Consider the following 23,797-nt stretch of genomic DNA (forward strand, 5'->3'; position numbering starts at 1 on the left):
AGGATCAAGGTAGATTTCCAGAATAAAAGTAGCTGTAATGACAAACCTATTAAGCAAGAAATGACAAAGTCAGTAGGTCTTGCTAAAAAAAAGTTGCAATGACAGGCCGCTGCTCACCATGCAAGCACATCGCTACGAAATGGTGCAATGCTGTTTATTTCTTTTTTTATCTATCTGAGATGGCTTAGGTGGCTAAATACAAAAAGCTGATTTATATGTGTGAAAGTTCTTTCAAGATGGCAAAGCGGTTCAGCAGCAAATGACAGCCGCAAGGTCCTACTAAAAATGAAAATAACAAAAAAATATTAAAATGACTGCAAAGGGTGGGGAAACAGTTTTGGAGGGAGGAAGGAGACGTAGTAATGAGAAAACAACAAATGGCAACTGCTGGGCCCGCCAAAAAGTTTAAATAAGAAAACAAATATTCAAATGAGCACCAATGTGGGGAACACCCTAGGAGATAGGAGGGGAGGCAGAGGGGAAAGGAAGCAACAGTGCATGTGTAAGGTGTTTGCGGGTACTGGGGTGGTGAGAAGCCCACACGAGAAATAGCAAGAAAATACTAGCACTCTCTTTGAGTGATGATGAAAAACTAAAAAGTAGAGCACTAAATGTGAGCAGAGGACAAGGCAACCAATTAAAAGGATGGTAACAAGGTAGTTGGGATAGGAATGTACCCTTCATGGCGCACAGTCATGTTACCCTGCCTCGAGTTCCTAACTGCGTGTATATTGTAACCTGGTTTTTGATTTTAGACCCTAGCCTCACACTAATCGAAAGTGTGCATGGCGGCCTCGGCCTCTCCTTTGACATGAGTGAGGTCTGGACTTATCCTGTGACCTAGAGGGCCGCACCAAACCTGCCTTAATTTCATGACCGAGGACTAATGTCCCTTTCAAGGGTTCACCATGTAAACCGGTGGTGGTAGAGCACTGGCGTACTGTGAATGCACGGTTGAGACGAGACGTTTTAACCTGTGTCAGTGGTGTGGAGGCATACTGGCTCTCAAGTATAACGTTCTGGGTTTAAGTACTAGCCAAGATTCCATAGCTAACGTCCCAAGAATATTCGATGCGTGTTTGTGGCCTGTGTGGTAGGTATATCCATTGTGTGTAGAAGTGAGGCACAGTAACGGAGGAATGTGGGTTCAATTTTGAAGATCCTGGGCTGATTCTGTGCACAAGACGGAGGTGAGGTTGTTATCCCATAGAGCGGAAATGCATCGTTGACATTCCTGAAGCTGATTTAAATTAAGCCTTTTGATGAGAAGAGCTGCTGAGGAGTCTTTTTGGAGCACTGCCATCATTTGGTAGATGGTGGGAGGGAAGAATCGGAGTGGATTGTTTGTTGTTAAAGTAAAAGGGACCAGCCTTTTGTCTCTTCCCTGAACAGTGCTCAGTATGGGTGTTGAGAGACAGGTGCAGAAAGTTCACACTGTTTGTGACTCTGTGGAAGGTGCTCCAGGCTGGAGTATCACTCCATACAACGGCTGTGTCTGGTGTGAAAACCTAAATCCTGTTTTTATCATGATCATATACTCCTATAAATTACAATAATAATATGCATGTATATAACCAACAATGTACCAACATTTAGAATTGATTATGGATGCCATTTTGCAGTAGTTTGACGCTTCATGTGGGATTGAATATGCTTGCTACTTTTCATGATTCAAGTAGGCACGGAAGCCATGATGCTATGGGGTTGTACATTTACACATTTTCTAGATGTCCAACCTTGCTTTTTAAGCTGGCTAATGAAAGCGGGATTTCAAGAGTAAAATGACCGTAATATTATATTCATGTACAATATCTTCTCCTCAAGGATGTACAATGCAACCTCGGGGAGAAGATACTGCTACTTGCACCTTAGAAACGTTTTTGCTTAGACCAACAAGATTCATGCTATGCTGGCTGATGAGGGGAGAAACCCGGAAACCGGTCCTAGGATGTGTGTTTTTGGTCCAGGGAGGACCTGGCCTGGCAGTTCGGGCTGGACTGTTCCCATGGGAAACAGGGTCAAGACTGATTTGAATATGGCTGGGTCTAAACTAGAATGGCTTGGCCTTCAAAAAACAATGGATTTTACCCACATCTGTGACTGGGGGTGAATGTTCTATTGATTCAGCATTCCGTCCATCATCTGTTCTTTTTGTCATGTGATTAAGCTTCAATGGCTTCTATGGAGATAAATCCTACAGATACAGATCTAAATTTCACTTTTTTATAGACCCATGCTTCAACTTACCTTTCTCTAATTAGAGTCCTGGTCAGTTGAAAGTACAATTGTCTTTGACTCTTTTGTGTGCTGAATGCTATTTTGCATTCAAATGTAGCTGGCTGTGTTGTGTTCTATTTGTATGTATTTATTTTTACTAGAGGGTGCATGTGGTGTCTGGAAATGCCTCAAAAGAAAAGCAAGCACAGGAGTGCTGGACTGAGCTCCACACGACGATCCCAGGAACCAGAGCTAACGGCGAAGTTTCTTCAGGGGAAACGGCAGTGGAGAACAGCCAGGCAAATAGGCTAAAAGTATGAACTCGAATAAAAATGTTATGAAAAGTCTAACAGCGCTTACAGTTTGTTTCTTGCTTCCATGGCTTGTACTGTTTGTGGCTAAAATATTGTCATTGAAGGTGCACCCAAATATTTTCTTTAGCCCTTTTTGCTGGGTCAAAGAAAGAATGACGAGGAGGACCTCTGAAAGAGGGGCAGAAAGGGGATCCACAGCGTTTTCTGTGCACCATGCCACAAATTTGTTCCATCTACAGGCGTCTACCGTTTTAGTGGAGGGACGCCTGGCTGCCAAGATGACATTACACACTTCGGGAGGAAGGTTGAAAGCTGTCAACTGTCGCCGCTCAATCCCTAAGAAAGGAGGTGGAGACTGGACCGGTTCGGGTGGAGGACCGTCCCCTACTGCTGCGACAGAATATCCTTTCAAAGAGGCAGTCTGATCGGAGGACCAATTGCCATGCTCAAGAGCTCGGGGTACCAGACTCTTCGTGCCCAGTCTGGAGCCACAAGACTTACTTGAGCCCGGTCACGCTTGTTCTTCTTCAGCACTCTGGGTAGAAGTGATACAGGCGGAAAGGTGTACAGGGGGCCGTAATTCCATTCATGACGAAAGGCGTCGCCGAGAGAGTGCTGCCTTGGAACCTCCAATGTGCAGAACTGCTGACATTGTGCATTCTCTTCGGTGGCAAATAGATCTAACCAAGCCTCTCCCCACTGCTGAAAGAGACCTTGCAGCACCTCCGAGTAAAGACGCCATTCGTGATCCATCATGCACCAGCGGCTGAGTTTGTCCACTGTGGCGTTCAGGGAACCTGCAAGGTGTTGAACCACCAGGGATATGCCCTGATGTTCCAGCCACGTCCAAAGGCGAAGAGCCTCTTGACATAGGGTCCACGGTCCCACCCCGTCCTGTTTGTTGCAGTACCACATGGCAGTGGTGTTGTCTGTGAACACCTGCACTACTCTTCCTTCGACAGAGGAAAGGAACGCTTTCAGTGCAAGTCGAATCGCCCGGAGCTCCAGAAGGTTGATGTGGAGCCCGGACCCCACCGGAGACCAGTGGCCTCTGATCTCCACCTCCCCCATCTGGCCACCCCATCCCAGAAGTGACGCATCTGTCACTACTGTGAACTCTGCTTGGAGAAGGGAGAGGGATCTGCCGCTGACCCAATTCTGGTTTATGAGCCATACTGCAACTGACTTGCAGTCTCCTCCGACATCAGAAAGATTCCCCTGATGCTGCGCTCACTGGAACTTCAGGTTGCACTGCAGAGCCCGCATATGCCATATGGCATGAGCCACCAGCAGGATGCAGGAGGCCATGAGGCCCAGCCGCCTCGGGGTCATTCTCATCAAAGTCCAGGATAGAGGCTGAAACATTGGTATCATAGCCTGAATATCCCGGACTCGCTGCTCAGGAGGATAGACCCGAAACTGCGCTGTGTACAGAACCGCTCCGATGAAAAGCAGCTTCCGAGAAGGAATAAGGTGCAACTTTGGCAAGTTGATAGTGAACCCCAGCAAATGCAGGAGGTCCACCAAAGTCTGGAGGTGGGAGACCACAGCCTGGGGCGAGCCTGCCTTCAACAGCCAGTCGTCGAAATAGGGAAAGACTGGAACCCCTAATCTGTGCAGATGAGCTGCGGCCACCGCCATCACTTTCATGAACACCCGAGGGGTGCTTTAAGGCCAAAGGGGAGCACAGCGAACTGAAAATGTTCTTGGCCTACCGTGAAACGTAGGTAATGCAGGTGGGCAGGCAAGATGGGGATGTGAAAATAACCGTCCTGCAAGTCCAAAGCTACCATTCAGTCTCCAGGGCAGACAAGACCGGAGCAAAGGTTAACATCTTGAACTTCTCCTTCCTTCAAGAAGTAGTGGGAGTAGGAACCACAACCTACTTCTGGCAAAGGGACGTGTTCGATAGCTCCCTTGGCCAAGAAAGCCGTAACTTCCTGGCGGATAAGGGCCAAATGATCCTCCGACATATGATGGAGTGTAGGTGACATGGAAGGAGGGGTAGTATCGAAGGGGAGGGAGTAGCCCCTCTGGACTATCTGCAAAAACCACCTGTCCGAAGAGATGTTGTGCCAGTGGGGGAGGTGATGGAGGATCCTGCTGCCCACTGGCAACTGGTGGACATGAAAGGTGTGACTAGGAAGGTATGGAGGCTGCTGCAGAGGGGGCATTGGTGGACTGGCCCACCCGCTGGCTCCCAGACCCAAGACACTGGGTCCCACGTCCCTGGCCACACAGAGGCTGGATAGATTGCGCAGCCCTGTGGCTCTGGGTTGGACGTGGTGGGGCTCCCCTTCCGTATCCACAAAAGGGGCAATAAACAGACTGCATGGGGCAGGAAGTGGCTGGGAGGCCCAAGGATCTGGCCGTAGCCCTAGAGTCCTTGAAACGCTGGAGCGCGTTGTCCACCTTGTCAACAAACAGGCGACGGCCATCAAAGGGTATGCCCAAAAGGGTAGATTGGACATCCCCAGAGAAGCCAGGCATAGCGCCTCAGGGCTACCGACGTGGAAACCGTTCTACCCAGCGAGTCAGCGGTATCCAGCTCACACCGGATGAACTTAGCTGCGTCTCGACCCTCAGCAACAGGGTGGGTGAGCATGGCATTGTGTGACCGTATCCCACACAATGTGTGTATAATGGCTCAAGAGACATGCTGTGTTTCCTGACCGCAGTCCAAAGCATGCAGAAGAAAACTTCTTCCCAAGATGGTCCAGCTTCTTGGATTCCCTATCTGGGGGAGCAGTAGGGAATGTGCCTTTTGAGGATGAGGCTTGGACCACTAAGCTCTCTGGGGTAGGGTGTTGGGAGAGGAAAAATGGGTCGCCCAGGGCAGGGCAGTGGTGTTGGGCAATCATACTGTCAACAGGAGACCCTGTACTGGGCTTGGACCAAGCGCCTGGAAGGATGTCGGTGAGGGCTTCATTAAAAGGCAACAGGGGCTCCGAAGAGGCTGCTGCCGGCTGAAGCACCTCAGTCAGGAGGTTAGTCCTGACAGCCACTGTAGGAAGCTCCCTACGCAACACCACCAACACCACCTGCGGCACCGGGGCCACCAGCATCGAAGGTCCAGGGCCCCCAGCCGAGTCTGTGGTGCCCGAAGGCGCGTCTGCAGAGTTGAGCTCCCAAAGATGCTATGCAGCGCTGTGTAAAACTGACGAAACTGGGCAGGGAACGAATAGTTTCTTACCTGTCGGTGTAGTTTTGCAGCTTGAAGATCTTTCTGGATTCACTATGCTGTGCATTATTCCGCGATCTGGTGGTTGGGTCCGGATTCGTAGTCTTTTTTTTGTTTTTTTGTAGCCCAGGTGGGCGTCGACGTCCCACCATTTGGTGCATCTCTCGTGACGTCGTCGTGCTTCCTGCGGAAGTCCCACCTTTGGGGCGCCATCTTCGGGTTCTTTTTTCCCCCTTTTTTTTTTTTTAACCCTAGGCGTTCTCTTAATTTTCCTTTTCCAATTTCCTTTAGTATTCCAATTATTTTGTTCTTCCTTGTCCTTCCACCTCTTTCTCCATCCTCATCTTCCTGGCGGAGGTGGGTGGGTTCACTAGTGAATCCAGAAAGATCTTCAAGCTGCAAAACTACACCGACAGGTAAGAAACTATTCGTTTTGTAGCGTGAATCTTTCTGGATTCACTATGCTGTGCATAGACTTTGTAGCGGTTTGTTATCTTTGTGGCGGCTGGGTGGTTGATGAGTGTTGGCTGTTGAATATGTGTTGAAGCACCTTCTGTCCTACTTGTGCTTCCTTGTTCATCTGAATGTCCACGCAATAGTGCTTAGTGAACGTGTGCACCGAAGCCCACGTTGCCGCCAGGCATATGTCTTGAATGGGCGTATTTGCCAGAAGGCCAATAGTTGCTCCCTTCTTCCTTGTGGAGTGGGCTCGTGGCCCATCCGATAGCTCCTGCCCTGCCTGTTTGTGGCAGAATTGTATTGTCAGTGCAATCCATCGTGCAATGGTGGCTTTTGTCACGGTCTACCCAGGAAACTAGTTGCAAAGGAGACAAAGAGCTGCTTGGTCTTCCTGTGCTCTTTGGTCCTCTCAATGTAGTGCATCACTGCCCTTCTAGCGTCTAGAGTGTGCAGTGCCCTTTCTGTGCTTGTCGTGGGGTTTTGAAAGAAACTCGGTATCTGAATTGTCTGGTTCATATGGAATGCCGACACCACCTTAGGCATGAAGTGTGGGTCCGTTCTTAGAACCACCCTATCCTTGTGTATCTGGATGTAGGGCTCTTGCAGTGTCAGTGCTGGCAGCTCGCTCACTCTGCGCAGCGAGGTTATCACTACCAGGAAGGCTGTTTTCATTATCAGCATTTGCAGCGTGGCCTTGTGGATGGGCTCAAACGGCGCCTTCATAAGCTCGGTTAGGACCACGTTGAGGTTCCATGCCGGCAGCGGCATCCTCTTTGGTGGCGCAATTCTTTTCGCCCCCTCCAGGAACCTCTTTACTACCTGTGACGTAAAGAGACTTCCTCCTCTCTCCCCTCGTGTGTAAGCTACGATTGCCGCTAGGTGTACCCTTAGGGAGGATGAGCATAGATTACTTTTTAGTAGGTGTGTGAGATATCTAAGCACCGTTGACTCTGTTGTCATTTTATTCAGTAGTTTATTTCTGCTGCACCATATTGTGAACCTTTTCCATTTCTCCCCATAGCATTTTCGTGTTGTAGGTCTCCTTGCCTCCTGCAGCACTGGCATAGTGCTTGGAGGTAGGTTCAGGTGCGCAAACTCTAAGTCTTCAGGAGCCATGCCGCCAGGCTGAGGCCCTCTGGCTGCAGGACCTCAGCGTTCTGCATGGAGAGCAGGTCCTTTCTTCTTGTGAATTTGTGAGGAGTGCCTTGTACCATTTCCACTATTTGAGAGAACCATGTCTGCCTTGCCCACTGTGGTGCCACTAGGATCAGTGTCATGTTGCTGGTCCTGCACTTGTCGAGCACCCTGTGTAACAGTGGTATCGGTGGAAAAGCGTAGGCAAATGTCTTTGACCAACTTATCCATGGGGCATTCCCTTGCGATTGCTGTTCTGGTTGTCTGGATGCGAAGTTTTGGCATTTTGCATTCAGGCGTGTTGCAAACAGGTCTATTGTCGGTGTTCCCCACCTTTGGAATAGCCTCTGCTTTTCCTGTCCATTGAGCTCCCACTCGTGGGATGCCGATGTCTGTCTGCTGAGCCAGTCTGCCTCCACATTGTCCTTCCCTGGTAGGTGTATGGCCAGCAGGTCTATCTTGATTGGGATGGCCCATCTCCAAATCTCCTGTGCCAGAGTGGAAAGGGGGAACGATTGTGTCCCTCCCTGCTTGTTGATATAGAACATGGTAGTAGTATTGTCCGTCTGTATCAACACTTTCTGGTTGTATAGCGGTTTCTGGAAGGCCTTCAGGGCTAGCAGGACAGTCTTCAATTCCAGGAAATTGGTGTGTCTGACCGCATCTGCCGGAGTCCACAGACCCCTCACCCTGAGTTTGTTCATGTGTGCTCCCCATCCTATTTGTGATGCGTCCGTGGTGATGGTCACAGTTGGGTTTGGTGGTTTCAAGGTCTTTCCTGTAGTTAAGTTCTCCCTGTTCCACCATGTTATCTCTTCCTGCACTGCGTGCGTAACAACCATTAGATCCTCCCAACTCCCGCTTGCTTGTGACCATTGCTGTTGCAGCCATTCTTGGAATGGTCTCATGTGAAGCCGTACATTGGGGACTGGGTGGATGCATGACGCCATCATCCCCATGATCTTGTTCACTGTTCTCACTGTCAGAACTCGCCCCTTCTGGTAGAGACGCGTCTCGTTCAGCAGGGCTATTGTTCTTCTGTCGCTGGGCATCACCGTTCCGTCTATGGTGTTGATCTTCGCCCCCAGGAAGATCTTCACCTGTTCTGGTTCTATCAATGACTTCCCCCAGTGTATCGAGAACCCCAGGTTTGTTAGTGTTCTTGTCACCCGTTCTCCGTGCTCCTCGCACTTGTCGCGAGTGCTTGCTTTGACTAGCCAGTCGTCTAGGTAAGGATACACATGAATCCCTTCCCTTCGTAGGTACGCTGCTACTGCTGCAAGGCATTTTATGAAAACCCTTGGGGCGGACTTTAGGCCGAATGCCAGGGTTGTAAACTGATAATGATCCTGGTTGATGTTGAACCTTAACAGGTTTTTGTGCCGTCTGTTCATTGGGATGTGCAGGTAGGCGTCCTTGAGATCCACGGTGGACATGAAGTCTCCACCTCGCATTTGGGGTAGCACTTCTTGTAGTTTTGTCATCTTGAATTTTTGCTTCTTTATGAATTTGTTTAGGAATCTTATATCCAGGATGGGTCTTAGTGATTCGTCCACCTTTGGTACAAGGAAGTAGTTTGAGTACACTCCCTTGTTCCTTTCTCTGCATGGCACTGGTTCTATGGCCCTCTTTTTCAGTAGTTGAAGTGTCTCCTCCCTTGAGCGAGCTCTTGACCCGAGCGCTGTCTTCTCTATGGTTTCTTGTTTGGAGGCCTTTTCTCTAACTCTATGCAGTATCCGTGCTGTATGACGTTGAGAACCCATTTGTCTGAGGTTATTTGTTGCCATTGTTGTAGGTAGAGGCCCAGTCTTCCGCCCACCAGTGTTGCATGTTCGTAGGCGCTTGTTTTGTGTAACCCCCTTGGTGTTCTTACATTGCGCTTCACCCTTCGGGGTATGCTGGGGGTGAGCGTCCTTTTGTGTGTGTAGTCACTTAGATAAGGGTTGGTCTCCCCCTCTCCTCCTTTGGCCACGTCCGTTTCCCCTCCCTCGAAAGGACTGGCCTCGGGGCTGGTACTGCCAGTTCTGCTTCTGCTGTCCCTGCTGGCTGTAACCATCACCCTGCTGCCCTTGCTGGAATGTCTGGTGCGACGTACCCTGCTGGCTTCCTCCCCTTCCGTAGGGACTCCGATTTGGGGTGCCTCTTCGCATCCCTCTGAATTGCAGGGCCCCCATGGATCTTGCGGTCTCATTTTCCTTTTTCAGTTGGGTGAGCTTCTCGTCCACAGTTTCCCCGAACAGCGTTTCACCGTTGAAAGGGGTGTTCAGTATGTTATTCTGGACTTCCTGCTTGAATCCAGAAATCCTGAGCCAAGCCTGTCTCCTTTCAGTGATCCCTATAGCCATCAGTCTGCTTGAAGTTTCCGCCCCGTCCAATGCAGTCTTGATGCATGAGTTGGCGATATTCTTCCCTTCCTCCACTAGATGGGAAGCCCTTTGACGGTACTCTTCTGGGAGATGCTTGACTAGTTCCCCCATCTCATCCCAGTGCTGGTACTGGTGTCTGTTCAGTAGCGCGTTTGAGTTTGCCATGCGCCAGTGCATTGCGGGGTTTCTTTCTACCTTCCTTCCAGTGAGGTCCATCCTTCTGCTCTCCTTATCAGGAGGTGGGCCCGAGGTCGCCGGCACATTGGCTCTTTTCCTGGCCGTGGAAGCAATGATGGAATCGACAGTGACCGATCCCTTGATGTAAGGAGGATCCTGCGAGGAGTGCTTGTACTTCTTTTCCGTTCTGGGTGTGATGGACCGGCATGTTCCCGGGTCCTTAATCGCCTCCTTCCCTTGGTTCATCACGCTTTGGAGCATGGGGAGGAACTGGCTCCTCGTCTGGATGGGGAGCAGAGTTTCGAGTAGAAAGTCTGCTTTCGGCTTCTCCTCGTCCAATTTCACACCAAAGGCTGCTGCAGCACTCTTGACGACCATGTTGTAAGCCCCGATGTCGTCAGGTGGCGAAGGCCTTGAAGGATACAAGTCCACGGGCTCTTCGGGGTTTTCGGTGTCGATGTCCTGCCATTCCAGCTCCTGAGTCGTCGACGGCGCCGAGCCGTAGAACGACTGCTGATCCTCTTCATCATCTTCTCGCTCATAGTAGCGGCCTTCTTCCTCCTCTTCAGGACCTCTCGACTGCTCTTCAGCGTCGAAATCTCCCTGTTCCTCGATCTCAACGACATCCGTCGACGGGACCGTTGGGATTTTGAATTGTTTCATTCTTTCGTCGAACTCCTTTTTCCTCTGAAGGATGTTCTCCATCTCCGCCTCGAGCCTTCTCTTTTTCTTTTCCATGCTTGAGAAGTGCTCGGCGTCGACCGCAGGTCTCTTCAACGGAGCTTGCGTCGACGCGGCCTTGTCTTTCGTCGCCGAACGTCCCACCTCGTGGGTCTGTTTCGACGAACTTCGGCAGTCTTCGGCACCTGGGAGTCCTTCTCGAAGGATCCGCTCGGCCTTTTGTCCTTTGAACCACTGGCGGACGTCGAAATTTTTGGCGCCGGTGTTTCCTTCGAGGACTTTGACTCATTTTTCGAGAGTCACCATCCGATTTTCGGGGCCCTTTTGGTGGTTTTGTACTCGATGTGTCTCTTACCTCGTCAGGAGTTTTCTTATAGGTCTCTGTGACCGTGAAGACATCAGGTCCCTCGGCGATGTGGTCTTCATCGTCGGTGGAGAGGCCCAGATCGTACAGTGACGGGGCCTTACCCTTGCCTTCCATGCTGAAGTTGGCTCTCCTCTGACGTTCTCTCACCCGGAGAGTCTTCGGCGCGAAAGCGGAACAGGCGTTGCAGTCCTTGCTCTCGTGGTCGAACGGCAGGCAGAGGTTGCAGACCGGATGTTGGTCCTTCTGCGCGTACTTGTGGTGGCAGTTAGGGCAGAACTTAAATGGTGTCTTGTCCATTGCACTCAGAGCCTCTGAGTGCGCATTTTCCTATGTGCGTCGAAGAATTTCGAGGATCCCCTCCTTCTTCGTCGTCCCGGCTGTAATACCTTTCTCTCTGTAGTCTTCTAAAAGTTCTCCTTCGATGAAACTCGTGTATTTTCCTTCTTCCTTCGTCTAAAACTCTGGAGCTTCTCGATGACAATCCAGACCCAACGGCGGAAAAAAGGACCTGAAGATGGCGCCCCAAAGGTGGGACTTCCGCAGGAAGCACGACGACGTCACAAGAGGTGCACCAAATGGTGGGACGTCGACGCCCCCCTGGGCTACAAAAAAACCCCCAAAAAAACAAAAGAAAGACTACGAATCCGGACCCAACCACCAGATCGCGAAATAATGCACAGCATAGTGAATCCAGAAAGATTCACGCTGCAAAACATCCGGCTCCGGGAATGGGAGGGAAGCGCGTAGCTGTACCAGCAGGCTCAGAGGAAGGAGCCGGAGAGCGACGATGTGCCAGGTCCCGTGTCACGTCGGATGACGGACAGGGAGAAGGGGAAGAGCGACGATGCTTCTACACCTTACCCGAGGAGTGCGAAGACTTCGATGACAAGTGGTGATGGCCTTGCGACTTGTTCCACGACCTTCCCCTCAACCGTGACCTTCAGCGGCATGGAGCACACTGCTGGACCTCCAAAAGCTTTCGGGACTGCTCCCGCAAAGACTTCAGGTCGGAGTATGACTTTGGGTCGTGGTCGCGCTCCAGGTACAAAGACACGCGAGGTGCGGATCGGTGACCGAAATCAACTTGTGGCCAGAAAGCAAAAGACACAGTAGCTGAATGGCATGCAGAACAAATCAAAACATTCATCCCCAGTCAAGAGAGCTGGGCCAAATCCATCATTCTTTTGCTCACCATACCGCCCCAGTTTAGACCTGGCAATATACATATCAGTCTTGAGCCTGTGCCTCATGGGAACAGTCCAGCCCAAACTGCCAAGCCAGGTCCTACATGAACCGGAAACAAGCATACTAGGACCGGTTTCGGGGTATCACCCCTCATCTGCCAGGATAGCTTGAATCCAGTGGCACAGTGAGCCCGGGACCCATATCTGGGCCTACCCGGCGCACTTAGGGCGAGAAAGCAAAAGACACATAGTTGATGGACGGAATGCAGAACAAATCAAAACATTTACCCTCAGTCAACTTGTGACAGAAGTTACAAGGCTTCAAACCGGGCCGACGGCTGGACATCCCTCGTGCACCAGGAGTCGGAAGACTTAAAAGACGTCGACAAAAAGTCGAAAAAGGATAGTCAAAAAGTGACTAAAGGGAACGGACTCTCCGGATCTGTGCTAGCTGGCGCGGAAGAAAGAAAGAAATGACGTCAGCGCGCAGGGGCGGCGTCTGAGTAGATACCGCAACATCATCCCGGTGACCACGATGAACACGGAGTCGACCGACGACACCTACCAACACGCAGGGGTACTTCTACGAAAAAACTTCTCCAGATACAGTCTGACGCTTGGGGGTAATTTTAAGGTAAGGAATCGAGAACTAATGGTCTTTTTCAGATCACTTCATTTAAGGTCTGAGATGACCAGAGCAGAGGCACTTCTGGCCATTTTGGGTATACATTCCCCTGAGGGCTGAATCGAGGTTGGGGGGATGCCCGGTGACAAATTTACTTCCGCACCCACTCAGGATCCCCACAGCCAAGAAATATGAAGATAAAAGTCGTTTGGAGGTGCCTAGTGATCTGATAGGTGCTTAGACCTTCCTGCCACTGTAGATGAGAACATCGATTGGAAGGTCCACATTGCAGTCATCCTAGGAGTTGTCTCCCTGTGCAAGTTCTAAAAGCTCTTAGTAAGGATCCCCAGGGTGGTATTGGCCTTTCATGGCCGAGACAGTGTGGGACTGAATGAGGTGGGGACTGTTGAGACTGTGAGGGTATGGTGGCAGATGGAGTGATGTAGCAACTCAGGGTGCATGGCGTGATAGTGGTGGACATGTAGCCTTCTCCCTAACCCTCTTTGAAGGAAGAACAGAGAGTGACTCAAAGGAGAGTTTGGGAATCTGAAAGTGTGCATGTGCTGGGTTCTGCTGCGATGGGGGCCTTATGAGAATCTTCCCTGTGGAAGGGTGAAAAAATATCTTTATTTTTGTTTCTGGTCCAGAACTTCTGGGAGCTGGAGTGTAATTGGGACCTTGTTGGTTTCCAAGCTCAGAGTAAAGGGTTCTTTCAGCATTCTCAGTGCTGGTCTGACTAGTGGTCTCGGCTTAAAATGCAGCTCGGATGCTGGTTTCTCGTGGTTGAGATGCTGGGGACAGTTGGCACGACTCAGCACTCTATTGTGTGTGGCTTGGATGGAGTCAAGGGCAGTTCTTGAATTTGAGCAATATCATTTGCCAGAGATGGACCTGAATGACAGTAAGGTCAGGCTTGGGCTGAGGCCTGGGTGAGTCTTGGTCTGTACAACAGATGGCCTCAAGGAATGGTACTTCTTATTATCATGTTCCAATTCCAAAGCCTCGGAGGATAGCACCTCTGGGCCAAAGAAAGAAGAAACAAAAGAATTTCTGAAAGAGGGGCAGAAAGAGGATCCACACCCCTTGCTGTGCACCATGCCACAAATGTATTCCACCTGCAGGCATATACCAACTTAGTGGAGGGCCGCCTGGCCACCAGAATAACATTACAAACTTCAGGAGGCAAGTCAAAAGGAATCAAATGCCGCCGCTCAATCTCCACGCGAGGAGGTGGAGACTGGACAGGTTCGGGTGGAGGACCGTCCCCTGAAGATCCTCCCAAAGAGGCAGTTGGATCGGGGGATCGATGGTCATACTGATACCATACTCTTCAAGCCCAGTCCGGAGCCACAAGAATGACTCGGGCCCGGTCACGCCTGATCTTCTTCAGCACTCTGGGCAGAAGTGTTATAGGCGGAAAGGCGTACAACAGACAGCAATTCCACTTGTGACGAAAAGCGTCGCCGAGCGAGTGCCACCTTGGAAAATCCAACGCGCAGACTGCCGACATTGCGTGTTCTCTTCGGTGGCGAATAGATCTAACCACGGTTCTCCCTGCAGCTGAGTTTGTCCGCCCTCCCGAAGAGGCAGTTGGATCGGGGGATCGATGGTCATACTGAGTAGCTCGGGATACCATACTCTTCAAGCCCAGTCCGGAGCCACAAGAATGACTCGGGCCCAGTCGCGCCTGATCTTCTTCAGCACTTTGGGCAGAAGTGGTATAGGCGGAAAGGCGTACAACAGACAGCAACTCCACTTGTGCAAAAAAGCGTCGCCGAGCGAGTGCCACCTTGGAAAATCCAACGCGCAGAACTGCCGACATTGCGTGTTCTCTTCGGTGGCGAATAGATCTACCCAAGGTTCTCCCTGCAGCTGAGTTTGTCTGCCCTGGCGTTCAGTGAACCTGCAAGATGTTGAACCACCAGAGAAATGCCCTGATGTTCCAGCCATGTCCAGAGGCGCATAGCCTCTTGACATAGGGTCCACGACCCCACCTGCCCGGTTTGTTGCAGTACCACATGGCGGTGGTGTTGTCCGTGAACACCTGCACTACTCTCCCCTTGACAGAGGGAAGGAATGCCTTCAGTGCAAGCCGATTCGCCGAAGCTCCAGAAGGTTGATATGGAGCCGGGACTCCGCCGGAGACCAGATGACTCTGATCTCCGCCTCTCCCATGTGGCCGCCCCATCACAGGAGGGACGCATCCGTCACCACTGTGTGCCCCAGTTGGGGAAGGGAGAGGGATCTGCCATTGACCCAATGCCGGTTCGTGAGCCACCACAGCAACTGTCTTGCAGTGCCCTCCGAGAACTGGACAGACTCGGACAGGTTACCCTCATGCTGGCACACTGGAACTTCAGGTCCCACAGCAGAGCCCGCATATGCCATCTGGCATGATCGACCAGCAGGATGCAGGAGGCCATGAGGCACAGCAGCCTTCGGGTCAGCCTGACCGAAACCCAGGATAGAGGCCGGAAGATCAAAATCAGAGCCTGAATATTCTGGACTCGTCGTTCACGAGGATAGACTCGAAAGTACGAGTTACTTACCTTCGGTAACGATGTATCTGGTAGAGACGTTGTCTAACCGCAGATTCCTTAACTTAGAATATCCCCAGGCATCAGACTGGATCCAGAATGTTTTTCCAGAGACGTAGAGCCTCTTGACATAGGGTCCACGACCCCACCCCGCCGTGCTTGTTGCAGTACCACACGGCGGTGGTGTTGTCTGTGAACACCTGCACTACTCTCCCCTTGACAGAGGGAAGAAATGCTTTCAGTGCAAGTGGGATCGCCCTGAGCTCCAAAAGGTTGATATGGAGCTTGGACTCCGCCGGAGACCAGAGGCCTCTGATCTTCGCCTCTTCCATGTGGCCGCCCCATCCCAGGATGGACGCATCCGTCACCACTGTGTACTCCGGTTGGGGAAGGGAGAGGGATCTGCCGCTGACCCAACGCTGGTTCTTGAGCCACCACTGCAAGTCCTGTGCAGTGCCCTCCGAGATCTGGATGTAGTCGAACAGGTTTCCCCGATGCTGCGTCCACTGGAACTTCAGGTCCCACTGCAGAGTGAGCATATGCCATCTGGCATGATAGATCAGCAGGAGGCCATGAGGCCCAGCAGCCTCAGGGTCTTCCTGACCGAAACCCAGGACCAGGGATGAAAGATCGGAATCATAGCCCGAATGTCCCGGACTCGCTGTTCGGGAGGATAAACCCGAAACTGCGCTGTATCCAGAACCGCTCCGATGAAGAGGAGCTTCTGAGAGGGAATCAGGTGCGACTTCAGCACGTTGATGGAAAACCCCAGCAAGTGCAGGAGGTCGGCCGTAGTCTGGAGGTGGAGGATGACTGCCTGGGGCGAGTCCGCCTTCAACAGCCAATCGTGGAGATAGGAGAAGACTGAAACCCCTGATCTGCGCAGATGAGCTGCGACCACCGCCATCACTTTCGTGAACACCCGAGGGGCGCTGGTAAGGCCGAAAGGGAGCACGGTGAACTGAAAGTGCTTGTGGCCCACCTTGAGCCGTAGGTAACGCCGGTGGGCTGGCAGGATGGGGATATGAAAATAAGCATCCTGCAAGTCCAACGCTACCAGTCAGTCTTGCGGGTCTAGGGCAGACAAGACCTGAGCAAGCATGAGCTTCTTGAACTTCTCCTTCCGGAGGAAGCGATTGACGTTCCAGAGGTCTAAGATAGGGCACAGACCTTTGTCCTTCTTTGGAACCAAGAAGAAGTGGGAGTAACAACCACAACCTACTTCTGGCGTTGGAACGCGCTCGATGGCTCCCTTGGCCAACAGGGCCGCAACTTCCTGCTGGAGGAGTGCCAACTTATCCCCCGACATGCGGTGGTACTGAGGTTGCATGGCTGGAGGGGTAGACTTGAAGGGGAGGGAGTAGCCCCTTCGGACTATCTGCAGAACCCACCTGTCCGAAGTGATGGTGCGCCAGTGGGGGAGGTGATGGCGAATCCTGCCGCCCACTGGCGTCTGGTGGGCCTGAAACACCGGACTAGGAAGGATTTGAGGCGGCGGTGGCAGGAGCGGTGGTGGATTGACCTGCCCGCTGTCCTCGGGACCCACCACGTCGGGTCGCACATCCGCAGCTGCTCTGAGACTGCGGCTGTGCAGGCCTGTGGGTCTGAAAGGAACGCGATTGGGCGCCTCAATTCCGACCTCGAAAGGAGCGAAAAAGTGGACCCCGAGGGAGTGCGCGTTTTGGCGATACCCAAGGACTGGGCCGTAGCTTGAGAGTCCTTAAAGTGTTCCAGGGTGCTATCCGCCTGGCAACAAAGAGGCGTGTGCCATCAAAGGGCATGTCCAACAAAGTGTTCTGAACATCCCCTGAGAAGCCAGTTGCTCTGAGCCAAGTGTAACGGCGGAGCACCACCGTTGAGGAAAGTGCCCTGCCCAGTGAATCGGCCGTGTCAAGGCCACAACGGATGTACGAGTTACTTACCTTTGGTAACGATGTATCTGGTAGAGACGATTCTAGCCGCAGATTCCTTCACGTAGAATTATCCCGAGGCGTGAGACTGGATCCTGAAACTTTCTGCCACAGACTCCCTGCGTGCCGGGGGCCGGATTACATCACGAAATACCGCCCAGGCGTCGTCCGCGTACGTGACATCAGCGAGGTCACATAAGACCCGCCCGGCGCGCCCACGTCAGTTTTGTTCAGAGAATTTTTCCACACCACAACGCGGAACCACCAGATAAAAAACTGTGAGGGCATGGGAACAGTGTGCGAAGAGCAGAAAGATTGGAAAGAAACGGTGACTAACACCACCACCAGGGTATTGCCAACACTGCAGAACCCAAGGGCAGGGAAAGAAGAAGAACAAGCAGGAACCTGCGCAGTCACCCTGCCCGCACATAGACAACCTCCCATCCCTGAGCCCCGGGTGCAAGAACAGGCGTAAAGTCATGGCACACAAAGGAAGCCCACACCCCTCATCCTCAGCAAGGAATGGGACCAGCCCCAAGACACACAGGGACAACAAACCTCCAAGCCACCCCAACCTAGAGGGCAACCACCCACAAGGGACAAGGGCAAGACAAGGCCAGATGACCCTCAATCAAAGGATAGCAATGGAAGGAAGGGAGACAGGGAGAGAAAGCAATCCCCCCAAAACTCGGAGTAGCCAGAGCAGCATGGCACCGGAAAACCGGAACCCCATCCTCCAAGGACCAAAGGAGGAATGAACTGCCCCCAGACGGAGTCACCCGCAAGAACAAGGAAGGCACGCACAAGAGACAAAGCCCCCCACCGGAAGGCGAGTACCGAATATCAACCCAAGGGTCCTCGCAGAATAGGCGAGGAAGGGACGGGCCGTGAAGGAATCTGCGGCTAGAATCGTCTCTACCAGATACATCGCTACTGAAGGTAAGTAACTTGTACATCTGATAGAGACTACTAGCCGCAGATTCCTTCATGTAGAATAGGTACCCTAGCAATACCCCCTGGGAAGGAGGGTCTGCAAAAGGACCCCACCAGCCAATGCAGAACAGAGGGCCCCACAGGGGACCAGCTCTGTGAACCAGGTAGAACATCGCCCCTGCCAGGCCAAGGGATCCCCCACAAGCAGAACCCCACCGACCCCAAGGGGATGCAGGAGGAAAAGAAGGCTGAAGAGGCCCGTACCCTCACAGCAGAGGAACCAAGAGCAAGGACTGAGAGGCCGAAGCACCCCACTCCCCTCACAAGGCAACACAGCTTCCGCCCAATGCCAAGACAGGAAAGCGGAAGAAGAAGAAGCCTAGAGGACCCAAGTAAACTAGGGAAAAGAAGGCGAACCCACTCTAGATGAAAAGCAGTCGGCCAGCCAGAACAGCACCGGCAGTCAAAGCCAGAAGCAAGAAGACCAGCCAGAGGCCCCAGGAAGGCTGAGTAGGCGACGCCTAGCAAGAGAGAACACAGGATCATCCCAGACCTCAGGACAGGAGCAGGGAGAGGAGGAGATGCCCGGGCCACCACTACGAGTGGCTGCGCACACGACCTCAGGAAGCAAAAGCAATGTACCTAAACGCCATGGAGAACAAGCACCCGAAGGCGACCAGAACCCTCTAGCAGAGCGCAAGCTTTATGACAGCTACCACTACCCCACATAGGGTACGTTAAGTTCAAGATATGGGAACCCTCTTTGGAAGAACTTCCGCCGCAGAGGAAAAAACAAAAGAGCCACGGGGAAAGAAACACCCCCGCTGAAGGTTTGACAAGCAGCTCAAACAAAGCAGAAGACCCAATCTTAGAGCCAAGTCTGCGCAACAACTCTTGCATAACCAGCAACACAAGGGCCGTCCAGCAGCCAATAATGCCAAAGTCCCAAGGAAGGACGTAAACGGCTACAAAATACACTGCACAGACAGAACAGCCGGCCTAAAAAGGCCCAGAATCAACCCAACTCAGAAGTCACGGAGGAGGAGGACGGAGCCCTGCCAAGAGCCATTGGATGGCGGTATCGGCCGGGGCATGGAACAACAGGCTGCCATCTAATGGAAGGTCGATGAGTCGCTCCTGAATATTCTCAGGGAATACTCCGTCCTGAAGCCAAGCATGGCGGCGGAGAGTGACAGAGGAAGCCATGGCCCGGCCCAGCACCTCCGAGATATCCAGAGCGGAGCGGAGAATAAGCACCGCCAGCTCCCGGCCATCCAACGCATGATGCCGCAAGTCCATCAGGCCAGACTCCTGGGACGCTGCAGATCCCAGAGACTCCACGAGTCCCACAAACAGGAGGAGGCCCTAGCCAGCACACACAAGGTGTTAAGGGCCCGCAGGGCTGCGCTGGTCGAGGCGAACATGTTGCGTTCCCAAGAGTCCAGCCAGCGGGCCTCTCAGGACGGCGGAGTCAACAGTGGCGGCAGGGAGGGAAAAGCAATCCGCAAATGGCACCGGGTCCCCTGAGGCAGGACGCTTCCAAGCCCCCGTCAGGGAAGAAAGGAGCGAACCTTCAAAGGGAAGTAAGATTTCCCTCCCACCAGAGCCCTGTTGAAGAACCTCCAATAGATGGTCCGCCGGGAAGTGAGCCACTGGATCGCCCATGCACAGGATGCCCACAGCCGTGGACACCGCGTGAGCGAAGGCCGCACCCTCCTCCGTAGGGGCCCCCAGCGGAGAAATCCGCTCCTCCGTGGGCGACGGCTGCAAACTAAGGCGGCCGTCCCCGAGGCCAAGCAGGGCGGGCAAGGGCCAGACCTAGAAGTCAGAAGGAGTCGAAGAATGAGGGACCTGCCGCTCTTCCGACGAACACCTCTGCCCTAGAAAGGGCGGGGAACCGCCCTTCAACGCCGGTAAAAAAGACACCACACGGCGACCAGTCTCCGGGGAGGACGACACCAATATGCATGCCTCTGGAGAAGAAGGAGCGACGGAAGACGAATCCGCGTTACGACCTCTGCACGGAGCCGTAGAATCTGCCGCCGGAGGTAGGATGTCGGCACCAGCCGGCGTCGCCGGACAAGGGACCTCCAAATCACCCCGCACCGGAGTGGAGACCGGAGTAGAGCTGGAGCCACACCGTCTCCGGGGCGGAGCCGGAGTGACGCCGACCCGACCCCCGCCGAGGCAGCCACCTGTGCACGGGATCGAGACGGGCGTTGGGAGTTGCACAAAGCCCTCAGACAGCCACGGCCCAGAATGAGGCAAAGATCGCTCGGCAAACCATGCGGTGGCGCCAACCTCCGACGAGGCAGCCACCTGTGTGGAGGGACGAGTGGGGCCCGGAGAGGGACGAGGGGTTCCCCTCGGCCTCAACCCGGAGTGGGACGAGGAGGGTCTACCGACCTCCGTGGCTCCGCACGGTCCAGCTGCTGCCGGAGCCGTAGCAGCGTCACCTCGGCCTTAGACAGGACCACCCTGTCAAAGGACCGAGAGGGGCTCGGGGATGCGACCCCGAGCCCTGGCGACGTCCTGCGACTCCACAGGGACCCCCGCGGGAGTTTGCAGCGAGGCAGACGCCGTGGCCTGAAAGAGGTCCCCTAGAGGAGCCGAACCCCAACAGTACCACATCCTCCAAGCCTGGATCTGAACCAGTCGGTGCCGGACCCGCCGGCGGCGCAGCAGAGGGCCCTGCGCAGATCGAGGGATCTGCTGACGCCCCAAGAGGGGAAGGAGGAGGAGACGCCAGCGAGGCCTGTAAAGCCGCCGCGTATGTCTCCATTTGGACTCCCGCCGCCCCAACACGGGAAACGGTGGATAGGACGATACGCGGGGCCGCATCACCTGCCCCCGGGAGGCCGGAAACCAGCCCCCGGGGACAAACTGCGACACTTACCCACCGGGGAGCGACGCTCACGTGACATCGGAGAAAGGCAAGGACGACGACCACGGGCGAGTCTGAAGCCATCCGTCAAAGCAGACCGAGGAGAGGACGTCGACCTGGAGAGACGCGCCGAGAGAAGTTTCATCCGGCGCTCCCGGCGTGACTTCGGCTTCAACTGTTGGCACTGGGTACAGTCTGTGGTGCCGTGATCGTCCCCAAACACCACATACAAATGAGCTGAGGGTCCGTCGCCGACATAAGATGCCCACAAGACGTGCAAGTCTTAAAGCCCTAAGGCATTTGCACACTGTTCACACTGTTCCACTAAAAAATGGAAGAAAAAAGGCCCGAAGCAAGGATCGGATCCACGTTGCACGCGGAAAAGGAAAAAACTGATGTGGGTGCGCCAGGGCGGGTCTTATGTGACCTTGCCGACGTCGCGGACGAAGCCTGGGCGGAATCGCGTGATGTCGCCCCGCCCCCGGCGCGCAGGGATGCTGTGGCAAAAAGTTTCTGGATCCAGTCTCACGCCTGGGGATAATTCTACGTGAAGGAATCTGCAGCTAGTAGTCTCTATCAGATAGTGAATTTAGCAGCATTTCTCCCCTCGGTAATGGCCTGGGAGAGCACTGCCCGAGCTTCCACAGGGCACTGAGGCAGCACCTGTGCCACCGTGTCCCACACAGAATGTGAACAGCGGCCCAACAGGCACGCAGTATTCACCGCCCGCAAACCGGAACTGGCAGAAGTGAAAATCGTTTTCCCAAACTGCTCCAGATTCTTAGATTCCTTGTCTGGAGGGGCAGAAGGGAATGCGCTTGGTGAAGCTGAGGCCTGGATAGCCAGACTCTGAGGCATCGGGTGTTGTGTGAGAAAGCTGGGATCGCCTGGCGCCGGGCGATGGCGGCGTGCCACACCCTTATCCACAGGAGCCCCTGTGTTGGGTTAGTTCCAGGTGCTCAACAGGACGTCAGTAAGTGCGTCATTGAAGGGCAGCAGCGGCTCCGCAGAGGAGGACGCTGACTGCAGTACCTCAGTCAGGAGATTGGTCTTGATAGGTACAGAAGGAAGCTCGAGGTTAAGAGCCTCAGCCGCCCTACGCAACACCACAGAAAAAGTCCCAACCTCCTCCGTAGCCACGGAAGAGGGGGACAGTGTAACAGGATGTGGAGAGAAATCCTGATCCACTGGACCTTCCATATCACCTTCCCATTCTAGCTCCTCCCCACATTGAGCTTCAAGAGGGTCTTCAGACCCCTCCCAGTACTCCCCTTCATCCACCGGTTGTTGAAGAGGCTGGTAAGGACGAGGTGCCCGGGGGAATGGGATAAACTCTCCACCCAGAAATGGAACCGGGGGGTAATAGACCAATCCTGGTTCGGCGCCGTCCGGCGCCGCATCTGGCGGTGCCCCCGGCGCAAGCGATGGCACCGAGGCCGGAGCCGGCGGTGTCATAGGGTATCGTGCCGGCATAGCCGGGGCCAAAGGCGGTGGCACGGGGGCAGAACCCCCCCAACGGGTCCACAGGGCCCGAAGGCGCTCTGGAGGGACCCGATGGGCCAAACAAACGGCTCATAGCCGACAGGAAAGCCTGTTTTTCGTCCGGAGTCGCGTGCAGGCCTGGAAAGGGCGGGTAGGCCACAGGCAACAACGGAAGCTCCATCGGAGCCGTGGGGGAGTGACCGCCCGCCCCCTCCACAGCGTCCCGTGACTGGTGAGGGGTAGACGAAGAGCGAACTCGTTTCTTCAACTTTTTATGGCACCCTGACTTACCTGTCCCCGAGTCTGACTAGCGATGGTGATGGCTCTGCGACCGGGCCCTCGACCTCCCACGGGAGCGGGACCTCGATCGGCGCGGAACCGATTGCCGGATCTCCAATAACTTTCGGGAACGCTCCCACAAAGCTTTCGGCGCCATGGCCCGACAATCAGGGCACGCCTCGGGGTCATGGGCGTCCCCCAAGCAGAAGAGACACAAGTCGTAGGGGTCCGCTACCGACATGTTCCGACGGCAGGCCCTACAGGACTTAAACCAGGGCATCCCTACTGCACCAGGAGTCGAGTACTCGACAAAACAAGAGAAACAAGTTCTCAGAAACCAAGTTAAAACATTAACTAGGGGTACCGCTCTCTATCAGATCTGCGCTTGCTGGCGCGGAAAAAGAAAGAACTGACATCAGCGCACGTGAGAGCGTCTAAGTAGCTCCGACAACGTCATCTCGGCGGCTACGACACCACCGACGTACACGGAGCTGCACGACGACGCCTATTGACGCACAGGGGTACTGCTGACGAAAACTTTCCGGATCCAGTCTGACGCCTGGGGATATTCTAAGGTAAGGAATCTATCACTAACGTGTCTCTTTCAGATAGGTCAGACTAGGAGGGTTTGGAGGCTGCTGCGGAGGGGGATGGCCCCCAGAACCACGGCGCTGGTTCCCACATCCCCGGCCGCACAGAGGCTGAACAGCTTGCGCCGGCATGTGGGTCTGGGCGGGACTTGGTGGGGCTCCTCTTACCTAGCCACGAAAGGGGTGAAAAGCAGACTGCGCAGGGCGGGAGGTGGAGAGGCCCAAGGACCTGGCCGTAGCCAGAGAGTCCTTAAAGCGCTCCAGCACTGTCTGCCTTGTCGTCGAAAAGGCGACTGCCATCAACGGGCATTTCCATAAGAGTGGATTGGACATCTCCGGAAAAAACAGTCAACCTCAACCAGGCGTAGCGTCAAAGGGCTACTGATGTGGAAATCGTCCTGCCCAGTGAGTCGGCGGTATCCAGCCCACTGCAGATGGTAAACTTCGCTGTCTCTCTTCCTTCGGCAACTGCCCGAG

General features: G+C 53.7%; 1 protein-coding gene across 2 annotated transcripts in view; it reads right to left on the reverse strand.

Annotated features, from left to right (window-relative positions):
* Positions 1-23,797, reverse strand: part of RPTOR (regulatory associated protein of MTOR complex 1) — a 1,825,560-nt gene that overhangs the window by 365,191 nt on the left and 1,436,572 nt on the right. The window lies entirely within an intron of this gene.

Source organism: Triturus cristatus, chromosome 7 (assembly GCF_964204655.1).
Source record: "Triturus cristatus chromosome 7, aTriCri1.1, whole genome shotgun sequence".
In the NCBI taxonomy this organism is placed as follows: domain Eukaryota; kingdom Metazoa; phylum Chordata; class Amphibia; order Caudata; family Salamandridae; genus Triturus; species Triturus cristatus.